This window comes from Dipodomys ordii, unplaced genomic scaffold (genome assembly GCF_000151885.1).
Source record: "Dipodomys ordii isolate 6190 unplaced genomic scaffold, Dord_2.0 Scaffold166, whole genome shotgun sequence".
Taxonomy (NCBI): domain Eukaryota; kingdom Metazoa; phylum Chordata; class Mammalia; order Rodentia; family Heteromyidae; genus Dipodomys; species Dipodomys ordii.
Window position 1 is genome coordinate 1,191,660 of NW_012267382.1, and position 7,095 is coordinate 1,198,754.

At 59.0% G+C, this 7,095-nt stretch overlaps 1 protein-coding gene across 1 annotated transcript in view; it reads right to left on the reverse strand.

Moving 5' to 3' along the window:
- Nucleotides 1–7,095, reverse strand: part of Tollip (toll interacting protein) — a 44,461-nt gene that overhangs the window by 35,124 nt on the left and 2,242 nt on the right. The gene's annotated exons all lie outside the window — the stretch shown is intronic.

Here is a 7,095-nt window from a genome sequence, read left to right on the forward strand (position 1 = left end):
CCCGTCCCCTCCCCGTGCCCTCCCCCCTTATCCCTCCTCCTGTCCTCCCTCTGAGAGCTCTCAGCCCCTCTCCATCTCCTTCATCCTCTTCATCCATGTGGCTGATCAGCTGGCCTTCTCAGCTCCTGGCCTCCCTCCCACAGCAAGAAGCCCTGTCTCCTGCTCTGGCTGCCCGGCCACCTGCCCCTGGCCACGTCTCCCTCCACTGCCCCATCGCACAGGTCCAGTAGGTTCCCTGCAGAGACCCTCAGAGCCCACTGTCCTGGGCTGCTCCCTCCCTCCTCAAGTGTCCTTGGATGGCCAGCTGGACCTGGCACCTCCAGGCATGAGGGACCAGACACAGCCAGCACAGGGAGCTGAGCCCGCAGTGCAGGGCCAACAGGGTTGTGTGTGTGCCTCTGAAGGGTTCATGGGTGTATATGTGGGTGTGCATTGTGCATGCATGGGAAGATCTGTTGAGGTGTGTGAAAGAGCTCAGGTGTTCAGCTGTGTGTACAGATGTGCAAAGAGGGCTGCCCGTGTGCTGTGTGACATGTGTGTGTGGGTGTGTGTACAAGCGTGTGTGAGGAGGGCTTCCCGTGTGCTGTGTGACATGCATGTGTTGGTGTGTACAAGCATGTGTGAGGAGGGCTGCCCGTGTGCTGTGTGACATGTGTGTGTGGGTGTGTGTACAAGCGTGTGTGAGGAGGGCTTCCTGTGTGCTGTGTGACATGCATGTGTTGGTGTGTGTACAAGCGTGTGTGAGGAAGGCTTCCTGTGTGCTGTGTGACATGCGTGTGTTGGTGTGTGTACAAGCGTGTGTGAGGAGGGCTTCCTGTGTGCTGTGTGACATGCGTGTGTGTGTGTACAAGCGTGTGCGAGGAGGGCTGCCTTTTGATGCATAACATGCACACACATGTGCGGGTGTGTGCACAAGCGTGCGGAGCACATGAGGCATGTGTATGGTGCATCGGCATGTGCTGTGTTGGTGTTTGTGCTTGTGTGTACGGCCAGGTGGGCACCGTGTGTGGACAGGTGCATTGTGCGCATGGTGAGGGGATTTCAAGCCTACACCAGGGGTCTGTATTTCTGGGGCAGCCCCGGGTGGTGTCACACCAGGCGGGTAGCAGGCCCTGCCGGGTCACCCATGCAGGCCTGTTCCAAGTGCGGTCGCTGGCGACCGCAGGCGGGACGGCCAGCATCCGTGGCCAATGAAGCGGAAGCAGACGCCAGTGTCAGTGGGCCTCTTGCAGGGCTCAAGAAGATTGAAAGCCAGGCACCGATGGCTCACTGTGATCCTAGCTGCTCAGGAGGCTGAGACCTGGAGATGGTGGTTTGAAGCCAGGTTGGGCAAGACAGTTCATGAGATTCTTATTCCAGTTAACCCACAAAAAGCCAGAAGTTGAGCTGTGGCCCAAGTGGTGGAGCAGCAGTCTTGAACAAAAAACCTAAGGGACAGTCCCCGAATTCAACCCTTATTACTGTCACATAATTTAAAAAGATCTTAAGAGAGGCTACCAGAAAAGTAGAAGAAGGATATGAAACTTTGAACGCAGTCAATACAACAAAAGGGGGAAGGAAGGCCAAAGCCTAGGTGGGCAGGAAGCAGGAGACGTAGAGCAGATGCACAGCCATCACCAGGGAGAGCAGGGCAGGGCACACCGCGACGCTCACCGAGGGGCTTCTGGATTTGAAGTGGGGTGGACCATTAGCCACTAGGCCGATGGTAGCAGACACAAGAGGAGCAGAGTGCCGAAGACTCCTTCACCTGTGGGAATAGACAGGGATCCAGCAGCCCTGCAGACAAACAGAAAACACCATCATAAGCCTACACAAATACTTAGTGCCCACTAAGACAGAATTAAGATCAGCAGGAGCCAAGAGATGCAGCAGCCATGGTACGCACAGCCCGAAACCTACTTCTGAAACTTAGAAGGCAAAACCACCAGGCGTGGGCTCACGATCCCTCAGAGACCAGCAGGGTAGACAAAAAACAAGCCTGCACGCACCAGAGGGCCGGTCAGCCAGCCCACAAGCATGAGTCGTCGGGGAAGAAAATGCCGGGAAACAACAACCTCAACTGAGGAAGGTCCCATCGCTCGGGGCTGGGGTGGCACTTCGGGCGTGGGGGTGTGGGGGTGCCATTGCTCCCTTCCAGGGCACCCCAATGACGGGGCTTCCTCCCACCAGGCCCAGCCTCTCAGAGCCTCACCAGCTCCCAGCGGCACCACAGCCAGCCCTGGCCCTGAGCATCTGGGTGGGGAGGGTGTCCAGGGCCCACACATTAGATTGAGCCTGAAGGTGACCATGGGAAAGGAGAAGAGGAAGAGGAAGGAGGAGAAGAAGAGGAGGAGGAGGGGGAGGGGGAGGAGAAGGAGGGGAGGAGGAGAGGGAGGAGGGGGAAGAGGAGAGGGAGAAGAGGAGGAGAATGGGGAGGAGGAGGGGGGAGAGAAGGAGGAGGAGGAGGGGGAGGAAGAGGAGGAAGGAAGAGGAGGAGGAGGAGGAGATGAAGAGGAAGAGGAGTCCACACAGCACCCCGTCTCCTCAGACATGGGCAGGGAAATCAGTGCCCCCGTTTAGGCTGATTCCAAAACCTTCATGAGAGCTGCCAAGCAGAAAACACACGGATGCAGCCTCTGAACACACGCAGTAAACCCGCAATCCGTGTCACTGACAGCCTGAGACATCTCTCCATGTGCTCCCAGCGAGGTGCAGGTGAGCAATGGAGCTGTCAGCCTCTGGTCAGTCCTTGCTGCAAGACTGGCCACCTGGTCTGGGGAGAGCTGGGGAGGTTCCAGGCTGGCCGGAAACAGCCCAGAGGAGGGAGGGGACCCTCCAGACGTCCCAGCAAAGCAGAGGGAAGGAATTACTACAGGCAACATAGACGACTAAAATAGAATATTTAAAATGTAGGTAGATTTGCTCAATGAAACCTAGAGATGGACTTTGAATTGCATTAATCAAAACACGTAAAAACGAAAAACAAAGACAACCCACGAAAGAGATGGCTGGTGCCTCAATCTCAGGTACTCGGGAGGCAGAGATCAGGAGGAGAACGGTTTCAGGCGAGCCTGGATAAAGTCTTGACAAGACAGCTGTGTGCGGTGGCACACACCTGTCTTTCTTCCCAGCAATGTGTGAAATGTACGTGAGAGGGCTATGGTCCAAGGGTGGTGTGGGAAAAATGCAAGACCCTATCTGCTGAAAGATCACGAGAGCAAAAGGGGCTGGGTGTGTGACTAAAGCGGTAGTGTGGCGGCACGCTCGTTTCTGAGCTCAAACTGCAGTCAGAGAGAGACAGAGAAAACCAGCCAGGTGTGAGGCGCGTGTCTATAATCCCAGCACACAGGAGGGAGAAGCAGGAGGGTCTAAAGTTCAGCATTCGCCTGGGCTACATAGCAAGAAAAAGAAAGGAAAAAAGTAAAGAAAGAAAAGACAAAAGCAACAACTAAGGAAGAGGAGAGGAAAGGATGGCATAGTTTATACCAATGTGTTTGAAAACCCTGCTGAAATGGACTTCTCTTTTTTCCCCTTTAAACGTGTATCATGTGAATGAAATGGCCCACTTCTAAGGCTGTGCAGGATAAAACGGATCAGGCCATGAACTCATCCATTCTACCAGTATTTTGGGGCCCCTCGTAGGGGTTAGACTGGTACTAAAGCCGGGGGCCCTCACCCTGGGGCGCCAACTTCCTAACCGGACCCAGAGAGACGGGGAGCCAGGAGGAGGCTTTGCAGGGAAAAGGTTGTCAGGATGAAGTGCAGGTGACCTGCCGTGACTCCGCAGGATCCGACTGTGGGCGATGGGCAATGGGTGGAGCCTTGAAGGTACAGACACAATGCCCAGGAAAAGGTGAGCAGGCCTCCTTCCATCCCAGACCCAGAGCTGAGTGTGGCCGAGCCTCTCACTCTGGCTTCGTGTGTGTGTGTGTGTGTGTACCCCCATGGTTACACACACACACACACACACACACACACACACACACACGAAGACACCTAGTAATCCAGTCATCCACAGACACACATTCCCACAGGTGCACACCGCCCCCATATTAGATACACAGGAAGAAATAGAAAAAGAGAAGCTCGCAAGGAAGCGGGGGCGGGCGCCTCATTCGTGTCTGATTGTGTTCACTTCGGTTGCGTGAGCCACCCGTCCCCGCGCTGCACAGAGCCCGCTCCGCGCTCCCCTGTCCCCTCGGTGTGGAACGACGCAGAGCTGCTTCTGTGCTTCCTAAATAAAACCCCAGCGAGCCGGATTCAGCAGCAGACCAAAATAGCAGGGCCTGTGGTGGGAAGCAGACCGGGTTCAGTGTGGGGGCATGCGCTGCGTGCTCCGATGCGCAAGCTCGGGGTGGGGCAGGGAGTCCAGAACGGGAGACAGCTGCCTTCCGGCGGCCCGAGACTAGAGGGAGCCACGGCAACCAGGCCATACGTGACAGAGGCCTTGCCCGGTGTGTGCACGCGCCCGTGCGCTCGTGTGACGTGTGTGCATGCGAATGCTGGAGACATGATGTCCCCTCATGAGTCTTGTCACATGATCATGTCCATCCCTCCCTTTTCCAGCGGCGGTCTTACAGCAGAGTGGCCTCCCCTTCCAGCTTTTGCTGGTAATTAGAGATAAGAGTCTCTCCGCTCGGTCTGCCTGGCTGGTTTCAAACCAGGATCCTCCTGAGCAGCTAGGACAGGCCTGAGCCCCCGGCTCCCGCCCGTTTCCTCAGGCCGCTGTGACAACGCACTGTAGGCCCAGGGTTTGAGTTCCGGTTACCAGCTTTCCTTGGCTCTCAGTGCTCCCCCCAACCCCACGGCCATCCTCATCCACCTGCGTGTGTCCTGTCTCCTGTTTTACCAGGGCCAGTCCTGTGGGAGAGGGCCCACCCGAGTGGCCTCACTGTAACCTCCAACCAGGAGACCCTGCCTCCAAGGGGCCAGTCAGCCGTTCTGGGGCTAGCGCTTGATTTTCTGGGTGCCAGGCGGGCCGCACACCAGGCCCTCATTGTGACTCCACACCCTGTCTCGGTTGAGAAGCACACAAGTGCCAGGGGCAGGGCTGCGTGGGACTCTCCTCCCAGCGTGAGCGCTCACCAGTTCTATGGAAATTCCTAATAAGGGCCATCACCTTCCAGTGGGGGTCTCTGGCTGACCGCGCCCCGGGCCCCAGGCAGCCCCTCCCCACCCGAGCTAAGGACAGCGGTGCCTTTCCCTCCCTCTGACCCCCCTCACACCAATGAGTGTCTGGGGCCCAGCATGCTACATGGCCCCGGCTCTATTTCTGCTCCTGAGGAGTTGTGTGTTCTTGTGGCCAACAATCCCAGGTCTGCACTGGGCCTAGAGGAGGCTGGCTCCCTGGCCAGAGCCCTCCCTCCAATCCAGAGGCCTCCCTCCAATCCAGAGCCCTCCCTCCAATCCAGAGCGAGGCCTCCCTCCAATCTAGAGCTCTCCCTCCAATCTAGAGCTTTCCCTCCTCATCCAGTCCTCCCTCTTCATCCACAGCCCTCCCCAGCTCTACAGTACAGTGGTGCTCCTGGAGAAGGACCAGTCCTGGTGCCCCTCCTACCCACTAAACAGCCCAGGCCCATAGGTCCTGGATGAGTAGCTGCCTTACAGGACACAGACACAGGCCAGTGTGGGGCCCTGGGTGGGGTCGCTGCACCCATAACCAGTCACAGGGCACTGTAACTCACCAGCCCTCAGCCCGGCCCTGGCAGGGTGTATAAGATGCAGCAGCCTCTGCCCCCAGGAGCGCCTTCCTTCCGTGTCTGTGGGTGGACTGGCAGTTTGGGAGTTCTCCTGCGGCAGGGTGCCAGTTCAAGGGACCCCCGAGAGCCCCCCACCCCGAGCTTTCTTGGGAAGACGGACTCCGATGCCCGGCTCCGTGGGGCCCTGGGATCCGGCTGGACAGTGGTCTCAGGGGGGCCCTGCCCAGCCCTCTGCTCATTAGAATTCAGCTGAGGGAGCTGCCGTTTGATGGATGGCTTGTGGCAGCCGCGGGCTGGCGGCACAAAGCCCCGTCCCCAGGGCCCGGCCCGCTCCATCTGGCCTGAGGCACCGCGACAGGCTGCCCGCTGCGGGGACCGGCCGGTGTCCAGCTGCTGCCTCGTCCCTTTGTCCCTCCTGTGCCCTCCTCCGTCCCAGGCTGTGGGCTCCCTTCCGCAGGCCTGAGGGCCAGTAGGAGCCCAGCAGTAACCTTAAGAGCTGACCAGCAGCCAGGTGGGATGAGCCCCTGCCCAAATTGCCAGGCTCTGTGCTGCCTGGGCCTCAGAGTCCCTGGCATGGGCTCTGACCCCTGCCATCGCCCCGCCTGTCCCTGGCCTCCCCATAATCCAGTGGCCTCCTAGGACAGCCTGTGTTTGACGAGTTGGACTGTCGCTCACTCCCTGGCTTCCCACGCAGGACAAAGCGACTGACCCTTGTCTGGTCCACTCATTGGTCAGCTCCCGGGTATGGGGCGTCATCTGAGGGGCCAGCAGGACAACTCCAGGATGACCATGGCAGGGTCCCTGTGCTGGGCCTACAGGTGTGTGTGTGGGGGGAGAGGGATGGGTCCTTCCTGGACTCTGGGTCTCAGGAGGAGGAGCCAGAGCTGGCTCTCCTGTCCCCCAGCCTGGCCTGCAAGCAGTGAGCGCGGTTCCCCTCCCATCCTGCCTGTGGGGCAGCCTCCGCAGCATCCCTGACATGGTCGCGCAGCTCTTGAGGGCTCTGGCCTCCTCCTCTCCTGCAAGCATCTGCTGGGGTCGACTGCACTGCGATGCTGAGGGAAAGCCGGGCTTTGGCTCAGGCTGGATGGGCTCAGCAGGCTCAGCCAGGGGCCCCAGGACCGCTCCCCACTCCTGCTCTGCGGTGGTCCGACCGCCGGAGCCCAGGCCACCTCCACTTCACCTCCGCACAGGGCACAGCGCCTCTGCACCAGCCAGGCCACAGCCAGGCCCAGGTTCCCACCCGGGAGCTCGATTGCCCAGGGGAACCAAGGGTATAACAGGTGGCAAGGGCCCCAAGGCTGGCGGTGCTCTGACCCTGGGGTCTGTGAGTGGACCTTGTGTGGGGAGAAGGAAGGAGAGGAGGGAGGGAGGGAGGGAGGAAGGAAGGAAGGAAGGAAGGAAGGAAGGAAGGAAGGAA